Source organism: Balaenoptera musculus, chromosome 1, assembly GCF_009873245.2.
Source record: "Balaenoptera musculus isolate JJ_BM4_2016_0621 chromosome 1, mBalMus1.pri.v3, whole genome shotgun sequence".
NCBI lineage: Eukaryota > Metazoa > Chordata > Mammalia > Artiodactyla > Balaenopteridae > Balaenoptera > Balaenoptera musculus.
Genome location: NC_045785.1, coordinates 58179665 through 58191683, shown reverse-complemented (window position 1 = coordinate 58191683; position 12019 = coordinate 58179665). Strand labels below are relative to the sequence as shown.

At 40.8% G+C, this 12019-nt stretch overlaps 1 long non-coding RNA gene across 4 annotated transcripts in view; it reads right to left on the bottom strand.

The window, feature by feature from the left end:
• The window catches only part of LOC118890690, a 47416-nt gene extending 35523 nt beyond the window's left edge, over positions 1-11893 (bottom strand). For 3 of the 4 annotated variants that reach the window (XR_005018804.1, XR_005018805.1, XR_005018803.1), the window contains exon 1: positions 11435-11893. This is a non-coding gene — a long non-coding RNA (uncharacterized LOC118890690). The remainder of the gene's footprint in view (positions 1-11434) is intronic. The other variant, XR_005018799.1, reaches the window with a different exon arrangement.
• Positions 11894-12019: the final 126 nt, after the last annotated feature.

The following is a 12019-nucleotide window of genomic DNA, read 5'->3' as shown; positions in this document are numbered from 1 at the left end:
GTTGTTGCCATCTTGATTCTCTAAATACATTTTGAACAGGGAGCCCAGAATTTTAATTTTGCACTGGGCCTTACAAATTATGTAGCTGGTTCTGGCTGAGGCTGCAGTCATCTGAAGACTTGACTAGACTGGATATCCCAGATGCCTCACTCACAAGGCTGCTAGCTGACGCTGGCTGTTGGCTGGGAGCTCCGCTGAAGCTGTCACCTGAAATCCCCACACATGACTTCTCTGCATGGCCTGAATTTCTCAGAGACAGTATCTCAAGAGTGAGGGGTCCAACAGATCCAGGCAGAAGCTGAAATACTTCTTGTGACTCAGCCTTGGAAAAACCAGAACATCACTTGCAACACACTCTGTTGGTCAAGCAAGTCATGAAGACCAGCCCAGACTCAAGGGCAAGTGCATTGGACTCTACCTCTTGATGGGGAGTTGGAAGATCACATGGCAGGAGAGCACGTGGCATGAAACATTGTTTTGTTCATCTTTGGAAAATACACTCTGCCACAGGGCTATTTGGGGCACCCCACTGCTTTGCCTTGAGTGCTCTGCCTCTTTCAGGCTTCCCTGAATGCGTTCTGCCTTGTTGGCAGGCATTCATGACCAAGTGTGGCTAGACAAGACAGCTTTGGGGTATCCGCCCTGGTTTTTGGTATCTGTCTAATATGATTAAAATGGGACTTGCTCAAAATCTCTTCAAACCAAGTATGTATGTGCTTGGGGGATGAGAGGTGTGCCCAAGGGGGGTTCTGATCTTGAGGTGGGGTAGGGGCTGCTAGGAGGAACTACTTTTTGAGGTTTTGCCACAGTTCATGTTGAGTAAAAATAACGAGCTTTTCTAGATTACATTGCTAAATCTTGCAGCTTTCAACTAAAAGGTCTTATAGTAGAGATGAAAGAAAAGAAGGTGTAGTGTTTGATAATCCTTGGACAAATCCCAATTCCACCACCTATTAGGTAGGGAAAACTGAGAGCTTCAGTTTCTTTATTTATAAAGTAGGACTAATGATATTCCCTTAGGGGCTATTGTGATGATGAAGTAGGATAATGTATTAGCTGCACAAATAGTTACTGTTATTAATAAGTATATCACTTGTCTTTGGTTTAGGTTATTACCTTTTAGGTTCCCTTTGCCAAACTCATGGTTGAGTTATTAGACCTACCTAGATCCTCTGGGGTGACTTACTGGTGTAGAAATAATGAAAACACCCTAAGAGTAGCATCGTCCTGCAGCCTCTGTATTAGAAGTTGCTGGTTTCGGGCTTCCCTGGTGGCGCAGTGGTTAAGAATCTGCCTGCCAATGTAAGGGACACAGGTTCGAGCCCTGGCCCGGGAAGATCCTACGTGCCGCGGAGCAACTAAGCGCATGGGTCACAACTACTGAGCCTGAGCTCTAGAGCCCGTGAGCCACAACTACTGAGCCCACGTGCCACAACTACTGAAGCCTGCGCGCCTAGAGCCCGTGCTCTGCAACAAGAGAAGCCACGACAATGAGAAGCCCGCACATTGCAACGAAGAGTAGCCCCCGCTCACCGCAACTAGAGAAAGCCCGCGCACAGCAATGAAGACCCAACACAGCCAAAAATAAATAAATACAATTAATTAATTAATTAATTAAAAAAAAGAAGTTGCTGGTTTCTACCTTTCAATGTTGAGGGCTGACGTTTTGTCAACTACTACTTGTAGTAGTGGGTAATTAACATTTACTGAGCAGGGTACTTAAATGTGTTAGGGGCTTTTGATTTAATTCTCACTCAATCCTCTGAGATGAGTACTGTTTTATTTCTGATATTATAGATGAAGAAATAGTAGGTTGGTTAGAATAAGCAATTTGTGCAAAATCATCCGTGAGATAAACAGTGGCCCAGGATCCAAACAGAGATCTCTCTAGCCCCAGGGCCTGTGTTTCACCATTGTGTTATACGGCCTCCCAGACAGATTAAAGCATTCACATATTTGAATCCTTTGCGTGTGACCTGAGATCTCAGGCTCTTTTTAGCAACTGATTTGGGAGCTTAAGACCCTAATATTTTACTGTCAAGTCTGGTTGTGAGACCTTGTTGGAGTTCCTAAAACCATCCAATTTTTAGGCTGTTGGTATAAATTTCCCTCGAGGATTATCTTGTGGTAGGCCAATCCCTCGTGCTTGTGGCTGGGTAGCTTTCAGCAAGGCCTCTCATCTGACATTTGGCATTTTTCCTGGCAGGCAGCCAAGGGGACTGAGTATTTCTCTGTTTTCTTTTACTTTCATTCTTAACCATTTCCTCTCAAAATAAACAAAAAAGAACTTGGGGATTTTACTAGTGGAAATGCATCTTAAAAAGCTGTTTGTGAGGGAAATTTTGTAGCTAGAGGGGAAAGGGGGGAAAAGGAGATTGAGGGAATGGAGGAAACAGAGCCCTTAAAATTAACAGAATTCAGAATTCCCTTGAGCTAGAAAGGTTCCATCTAATTTTAAAAGTTGTTTAAATTCCTCAAAAGAGAGGTATTCTGTAAGTATAAATATATGGTCAGGCACCTCTTAATGAGCTATGGAGAATCTCTAAGGTGATTATTTATTTGTGCTGTGTCCCCAACATTTCCCTTTAGCAAATGTTTACAATGACCTTCTCTTTCCTAACATTTAATTCCCAAACTTGATAAAAAGTAGAATTGGCTTAAGTTTGGATGCTTCTCTTCCCTCTTCTACTCATTTAGAAAGGTGTTAGCAGCTATTCATAAACCACTGAAATGATTATTTGGCTTTAGTGAACCTCCCCAAGAAAAAACTTTTTCCTCCTTTTTTTTTTTTTTAGCGCTTAACTACATGCCTTGCTTTGTTTTAAGTGTTTTACAAGTATTAACTCATTGAATCCTCACAATCCTAAGAGATCTCTAACAATTACATCCCTATTTAACAGATAAGAAACCTGAGGCTTAGAGAGGTTAAGAACCAGGCCCCAGGTCAGTGGGGTGGTGGTTTGATGGGAGGGCCTTTTTTCACACAGTCCCAGGATCAAGACCAGCCTCTGCCACCTCCCAGCATGACTGGCCAACTCACAATTGCTTATACTGCCTGTAATATGCTTGAAGCTCTCACAGTATTTCAACCAATTCCAGTGAAATCTGACATTATTCCCATGAGAAATTAAGTGCATTCCAGTTCCTAATGGACTTTCTATCTTCCCTCCTTAAATTGGCTAACAACTCCTTTTGCTCCTGTAGAGGTTGGAAAGGATTCTATTTATTCATTCCTTCACTTGACAGACACTCACACACAGGCAGTATGGCACAGCGTCAGAGTGCGGACATTGGAACCAGACTACTTTGTCTGAATTGTGGCTTTGCCATTTACTTGCTCAAGGTCACACAGCTTGTTAGTGAATCTTTCTGTGCCTCAGATCTCTTACGTAAAATGGGTTAATGATTACACTGACCTCACACAATTATTATGAATTTAAAATGAGTTAATCTATATTAAATACTAAGTACTGTGCATGGCACAAGTAAATGCTCAATAAGCACAAAGTATCATTGAACAGCTACTTAGGAAATAGAAGTATGCCAGGCACTGCAAATAAAGCACTTGAAATCTAGTGAGAAATATAGGGCACATTCTGTCAATAGATCCACGCATGTGCTAAGCACCAGGCATTGGGGGCATAACAGCTAAACAAAACACCCCCACCGCAAATATTTACAAACTACTAGAAGAGGTAAATAGACAAATAATGACAGTGCAATGTAATAAGTACTGCAAATAGAGTATAAATGAGTTATATTAGAGCATAAGAGGGGATAGGGGTGCATGACATTTGAAGGTCGGAGGAGGCTTCTTACAGGAAGTGAACTGAAGGTAAGACCTGATGGATGAGAAGGAATTTGCCACATATTACTAGAACAGGATGTGAATTGTAAGGTGTATAAAGAGCATGGAGCACATGCATGGGACAGAGTGAGTAGTTTTACCTGGCTTAAGGAATAGGGTGCATGGGGCGGGAGGCAAGAAGAAGGTGAGGAGGCTGGAAAGAAGATACCACCAGATTATTAAAGGCCTTCAGGGCTTTGCTGAGGACTTTGGACTTTATCCTGTAAGTAACAGGGAGCCATGAAAAGCTGTCAAGTCTCGGAGTAATATGATCAGATAATCCAGACCTGATGAGATTTGAAGTCAGGGCCACAGTGATATTCCTAGAGAGATAGGAAGGCCTGCATTGCAGTGCTGGCCATGGGGATGGAGAAGAAGAGATATTTGGGAGATAATATGAAGAACTGTTAGAGTGTGATGACTGATTAGAACAGAATGGAAGGGCAGAATATCCTACATTGCCCTCAAAAGTAATATCCTTCTAGCTATGATGCATACTTAGTTGGAAAAGTTTGAGGAGTACAGGTGGCATAATGGAAAGAACATGAATTTTTGGAGCTGGATGCAACTGAATTCAAATCTAGTCTCTACCATCTGTTGGTTTCATGTTTAGTGTAGATAACAATCCTACCTCAAAGTTTGTTATATAATAACATAAGCATGTAAAACACCTAGTACAGTGCCGGGCACATAGTACGCATGATCATTGTATTCTGGGATTATAAAATAAGACACAATCAGAGGTTCATGCCAGACAGCAGTGGTCCTTAGTCTTTTGAATGTCTTAGCTATTCAAAAAACAAAAAACTTTACTGAGATACCATCACATACCATCAATTCACCCATTTAAAGTTTACAATTTAATGTTGTCTAGTATATTCAGAGTGGTACAACCATCACCACAAGCTAATTTTAGAACTTTTTTTTTTTTTTTGGCCACACCGAGTATCCTGTGGGATCTCAGCTGTATGACCAGGGATTGAACTTGGGCCATGGCAGTGAAAGAGCTGAATCCTAACCACTAGACCACCAGGGAACTCCCAAATTTTTGAACATTTCAATCACCCCTAAGAGAAACTCCACACCCATTAGCAGTCACTGCCCATTCGTCCCCAAGCCCCTCCACGGGGGTAGGCTGCCACTACGAATCTGCTTTCTGTTTCTACAGATTTGCTCTTAAATTCTTCAAAAGATCTGATGAAAGCAAGGTCTATTCTGGGAATATGCAAAATTTTGTATGCAATTTCTAGGAAGGCAGAGGCCCCAGCTTAAATTTAAAAGGAATACCCTTAACAAACTCAAACCCAATCTCTACAAAGTTGGCACTAGAGGAAGAAACTCCCTGTGGTGATAGTGGGCAGCAAGGCCTTGTAGCCCTCACTCCTGTGTCTCTGCCTAACCTGCGATCTCTGCACACACACAATTTACTCCAAAATTTCTACACATAATCTCCACATGTGAATGTCAGCCACAAGGATCCATCTCCTTTATCCTCACCATTTGTTTATTCTGGGAGCAGCAGAAACCTAAGAGATTCCAGCCAGCAATCAAGAATAGTGTCTCTGAAGACTGGTTTATGCTATTGTGATAATGGCTCCTATTCATTCAGTCCTTATTATGTCTGAGCATTGCACTTATAATTAACTCTTCTGATTTTTCAATTTTACGGATACCACCTGCACATGTACTATTTCGGTTTTTTGGTAGCTCCTGGTAAATAATATGATATCACCATGAAGAAACCTTCTGCCAACAATCTTTGTTTGGTACTGTTACCTCTAACCTTCTTCACAGAAGCCAAGAACAGTCAGAGTATGGAGAGGGAACTTTTAGTGAAAAAAAGCAATGTTTGAGCTCCTATTGGATCAGTAAGAATGCCTTTGTGCTCTCAACGCCTAAAGTATCAGGTTAAAACTTCAAGAATGTGTTGACCTGGCTTCTTTCAGAATAACAAATGAGAATTTTGATTACAGAATATTTTTTAAAGATTTATTATTTATTTATTTATTTTTGGCTGCATCAGGTCTTAGTTGCGGCATGCGGGATCTTTGCTGAGGCATGCAAGATCTTTCGTTGTGGCACGGGCTTCTCTCTAGTTGTGGCATGTGGGTTTTCTCTTCTCTAGTTGTAGCACCCTGGCTCCAGGGCATGTGGGCTCTGTAGTTGTGGCACGTGGGCTCTGTAGTTTGCGGCATGCAGCCTCTCTAGTTGAGGCGCGTGAGCTCAGTAGTTATGGCACGTGGGCTTAGTTGCCCCATGGCATGTGGGATCTTAGTTCCCTGACCAGGGATGGAACCCACGTCCCCTGAAATGTAAGGTGGATTCTTTACCACTGGACCACCAGGGAAGTCCCCAGAATATTTTATATTGTAAGCTTTATTACCACGTTAGTTTCTTCTTCTTTTTTTAAATTTATTTATTTCATTTATTTTTATTTTTGGCTGCGTTGGGTCTTTGTTGCTGCATGCGTGTTTTCTCTAGTTGCGGCAAGCAGGGGCTACTCTTCGTTGCGGTGTGCAGGCTTCTCATTGTGGCTGCTTCTCTTGTTGCAGAGAACGGGCTCTAGGCGTGCGGGCTCAGTAGTTGTGGCTCGCGGGCTCTAGAGCTCAGGCTCAGTAGTTGTGGCGCATGGGCTTCGTTGCTCCGCGGCATGTGGGATCTTCCCGGACCAGGGCTCAAACCCGTGTCCCCTGCATTGGCAGGCGGATTCTTAACCACTGCGCCACCAGGGAAGCCCAAGGGATTCTTCTTGGCAGAGAAAATTAGAAGCAATTTGAAAGCACATACAGACTAAATTACCTTTGTATTCACTGTAAGATCTGTCTTCCAATTCACCACTCCAACCTCATGCTCATCTGGCTACACACTCAGAGATTGTTGGTTTTGCTTTTATTTTTTGTCTTGGAATCCACAAGCTCCTTCCTACTTCACGTTCTCTTGCTTGCTGTTTCCTCAGCTTTTTCTTAAAGTCTTTGCAAGGCTGGTTTCTTCTCATTGTTCAGGCCTTAGCTCAGAGGGCTTTCTGACCATACAATCCAAAACAGTTGTCCCTTCCTCACATTATGCTCTCATAGTATGTACCACTCTCTGAAAATGATGTCAGTGACATATTTATTTACTTGTTTATTCTTTGCTTCTTTCCACCAGCATGTAAACTCCACGAAGACCAGGGCCTTGCCTGTTTTGTTCACCACAGAATCCTTAGGACTCAGAGCAGTGCTTGACACACAGGTGGATGTTCAATAAATAGTTGTTGAATTAAATGTTTATTATCAAAATGAATAAATAGTATTAAGTGTGAAATATATTTTCTGTTTTCAAAGGGGTTTATACAGATGCATTTGGAACTTCACTGGATGTATTTAAACTTAAAAACTTGTTATTTATTGTAATGTTCAAAATAAAATGTTTTTAAAATAGTAAGATGAAAAATAACGACCTTTTTTTCCCTTCTAAAATTTTTCTTTGGGTTTGACATATTCAAAATTAATTTAAATTAAAAGAAAGGGGAATACATCGAACAAAAAAATTAGTTTTAAATGGATTATAGGCCTAAATGTAAGAGCCAATACTATTTTAAAAATCTATAAAACTTTTAGAAGAAAACACAGGAGTAAATCTTTGTGATTTTGGGTTAGGCAAAGGCTTGTTAGATATGACAACAAAAGCACAAGTGACCAAAGAAAAACAGATAAATTGGACTTCATCACAAAAGACCACATCAAATTAAAAAGGTTTTATGCTGCAAAGGATACCACCAAGAAAGTGAAAAGTCAGCCCACAGAATTGGGACAAAATATGTAAGTCATATAACTGATAAGGCCCTTGATCTAGAATATATGAAGAATTCTTATAACTCAATAATTAAAAAATAAATATACTAGTTAGAAAATAGCAAAGATCTAAATAGACATTCTCCAAAGAAGATATACAAGTGGCCAATAAGCATGTTAAAGATGCTCAACATCATTAGCCATTAGGGAAATACAAATCAAAACTACAATGAGATACCACTTCACACCCACTAGGATGGCTATAATCAAAAGACAAACACACAGGATATGGAGAATTTGGAACCCTCATAATTGTTAGTGGGATTGTAAAATGGTGTACACTCTTTGGAAAACAGTCTGGCTCCTAAAAATGTTAAACAGAGTTACCATATGACCTAGCAATTCCATTCCTAGATATATATCCAAAAGAAATGAAAGCATATGTCCATACAAGTTCTGCAAACAAATATTCATAACAGCATTATTCATAATAGCCAAAAAGCAGAAGTAACCCAGATGTCTATCAACCGGTGAATGTATAAATAAAATGCAGTCCATCTATACAATGGAATATTATTTATTCACAAAAAGGAATGAAGTACTGATACATGCAACAACGTGGATGAAGTTAGAAAATATTATGCTCAGTGAAAAGAAGCCAGTCACAGAAGACCACATGAATCCATTTCTATGAAATGTCCAGAATAAGCAAATCTATGAGACAGAAAGTAGATTAGTGGTTGCCCAGGGCTGGGGGTGGAGGGGATGGGGGAGTGACAGTTAATGAGTATGGGTTTCTTTTGGGGGTGATAAAAATGTTCTAAAATTAGATAATGGTAATAGCTGCACAACTCTGTGAATATCCTAAAAACTTTTGAATAGTACTCTTTAGATGGGTGAATTCTATGGTGTGTGAATTATGTTTCAATAAAGCTGTGCTGTTTTTTTTTTTTTAAGAGTACAATGTAGGGGAAAAAAGGAAGGGAAGCTTAAAATCAAGAGTATCAACCTTCAAAGAAAGTTTGAGGTGACAAAATGGAGAATGTAACATTTCTATTTTTAGCTTTGATATCCTAACTTTAGCAAGAGCCCAGACTTGCAATATTATATTTAGCATTCCATACTCAGACATGGCGGATTTGCCCTTTTCTTCATAAGAGCCACCTTTATTGCTTTTGTTTTAAAAATGTATTATATAGAGTACACTAAAAATCAGATTCTCTTATTTACATTTATATGATACCTGTATCCAGTGTCCCCAAAGTGTTATAATAGAATAATAGTTTTCTTTTGCTACAGGTGGTAGCCATGCAAGACTTTGTTCTCTCTATCATGCCACTCACAGGTATAACAGGCTGTGAGATCAGACTGTCTGGACTCTTCTAGGCAATGTGAATTTGGGAGAGGCACTTAACCACAGTTTCCCCATGTGTAAAAGGGGAGTGGAGTAATATTATTTACTCCATAATGCTGTTCTGAGAATTAAAGGAAATGACTCATGCAAGGTATACAGCACAGTGTCAAGTGCATAGCAAATGCTCAAACTGTAGTCCTTGTTAGTAATTATTATTATAATATAGCAACAGTTAGTAACAGAGGCTTGAGATTATTTAGAAATGGGTAAAAAACAAGTTGTAATGTGGTTGATAACTGACTATTAGCATCCTAAAAACAAGTGAGGGCCGGAAGGAGGTATAATATTCCATTTCTCAGTTGCATTAACATTAGGCAACTATATTGGATATTTAATCAAAGTATTTGGATAGTTTTCAGCATTTACTGCTAGAAAACTCTAGAGAGCTTGCTATAGATAAGGCTGTGAAGTTGCACAAGTATTTTTCAGAGAACAATATGTGATTCAAGCATCGCTACAGAGAGCTGATATTTTAGGCTACATTTCTAATCAGTGATATCTTATACTTTGTCACCTTACAACGCCTGCCATTCATTTGAATAACAGTCTGCAAGAAGTCTCCTTTTCCTTCTCTCTAGAGGTTTATTTGGCCAATAATTTTTCTATTGAGAGTAGCAGGAACTTTTAAATATTTTTAAAGACTATTTTAACTTCTCAGAAGAAAGGAAACATTTGCAAAAATAATTACATATAAAATAAAATTGATTGTGAGATGTAAAAGAATTAGCATTTGGAGCTTTATTTGTATACTTTAAAAATGGGCTTTAAAACGTTCCTGGATTAACCAAAATTCCAGAAGAGACAAAAGGGAGAGAAGGAAGTTGAAAGTGCTTACAAATTTTTCCCATTTTCCCCAAACGTTTATTCATATTTTTATGTTCTATTAATAGATAAAGCCCCTGAGGAGCATGACTGAAACTCAAAAATTCATAGCCATACAATTTCCCTACGTGTAGCATATCTTTAAGTATTCTTGTTGTAAGAACGCTTGGTGGTCATAAAGATCTGTCTGAGGAAATCAGAGACCTGTACATAGGATGAAAAACAACTAAGGACAGGCCTGCCCCACCCCCCGGACTGTGGTAGGAGTGGGTAAGTTACTTAGTCCCTTTGTGCTTCATTTTCCTCCCTTTGAAAAGGCAATAATAATACCCTTCTCATAGAGTTGGCTTGAGGCTTAAATGAGATCACACATGTAAAGTACACCAAGTACCTAATAAAATATCAGGTTTGAGCTCCTGACATTGCTGTGGCAGTGGTCAGAAAGGGGTAAGAGGAGGAGGTGTAGCAGATGTCTCAAAGATGCAGATATTAACAGCCCTTGGTAAAGAGAAAGAGTTTGTTAAAGCAGGGAGATCTTCCAAATGGCACTTGAGCTATTTTCAAAGCGGCATGAAGAGTACAGTCAAACACTCCTTGTCCTTTGTCTTGGTAGGAGCCAGAGCTCGTGGAAGGAGGTGGGGTCCCTGTGTGAGATGGGAGTGTGTGTGGCAGGGACCGAGGCGACAGAGAAATAGGTGACTTTGAGAAATGGGGGCTGGACTTAGAAATAAGAAAACCACTAGGCTTGCTGCCACATGCCTGTAACACGACTCTTTGATTTTCCCTGTTAAGGAATTGATTTAAATTCTGCTCAGACATCGATAAGATTACATTTGGCCATGTGACATACCCTGCCTGACATGCAACAATATTTAAATCTCATTAAATACTGTAAATTAACTTATATTGACTGACTTCTATCAGAAGTCAGAGTCTGGATTAAAGAGTTGATGTCAAGAGTCTCAGAGTGGAGTCAGAAGACTGGGTTAACTCCTGGCACTAGCACTTACAAAGATGTGAATGTGGTAAGTCATTTCACCTCTGAAATGGTTTCATCCGTGAAATGGGACAACCACTTACCTAACAAGTTGTTGTCGACATTAAGGTTATTCATAGCACCTGGAACATAGAGATGCATTTTTTTTCTATAGCTTGTGTTAATGGAAAAAGGTTTTAAAATTATGATAACACATTTACACTTACAGCGTTACCAAATATGCCTGAATACGCATTGACACTCTATTAATGGACTTTAATATTCTCAACTAATATCAATGCTTTTAGTAATGACAGTTAATTTGCTGATATTATTTTCCTCCCCTCACTGCACCTCTCAGCACACCACACATTCAGATGCTCTAAAATGTTATTTCTTGAGCACTTTTTACTGACACCCAATCCTTGGCTTGCCGGACACTAAAGGACAATTGGATTGACTCTAGAATGTGTTTCTACAAACAGTGCCTTTTCGAGGCTTGCCCAGCGTCTGGCTAGTGTTGCAGTGTCAGGAGTTTACTTCAATTAAAGCACTAGTGGCAACACGGCATTCCTCACACAAGAAAAGAGCGCAACACTCACATACGATAGTTCAACTTGTCTTTTGGGTTGATTCTGCTGCTCGAGTTCAGTCCCCGCGAGAGGAAGCGTATTCCGCCTCACATTAAACAGAAGAGCCTCAATTCATTATTGGAGCTGCAGGAGGGCGACTCCAGCAACTGATCAGCTAGGGACTTGACACAGAGCGGGTCCTGCGCTCGTGAGGCAAGTGCGGCACCTCAGCAACCCGCCAGCCCTGGAAGTTTGTGAGTCTCCACTTGTAAGACTGGTAGTCACCTTGACCTCCCGGACAGGTGGGGAAAGTTAGCCCTGGGCCGGAGGCGGGACGTAAAACCGAAGGCTCAGAACTTTCCCGAGCAAAACACGCCGTCACGTTTTCCTGTTTTCAGCGCAGCTCGAGACCCGGAGAATTTAAGGGTGGCGAGAGCAGGTGGCAGGACTCCGCCCACCACCGCTCTTCTCCTCCCTCAGCTTGCTGCTCCACTCCCTCAGTGAGGTCCCGCCTCTGAGGCGCGCGCGAAGAGTTGTCGCGCCGTGTGTTCTGGGAATTGTAGTCCTAACGCTGGGAGCCGCCTCGGGAGAGGCGACTGTGGCCTACACACCCCA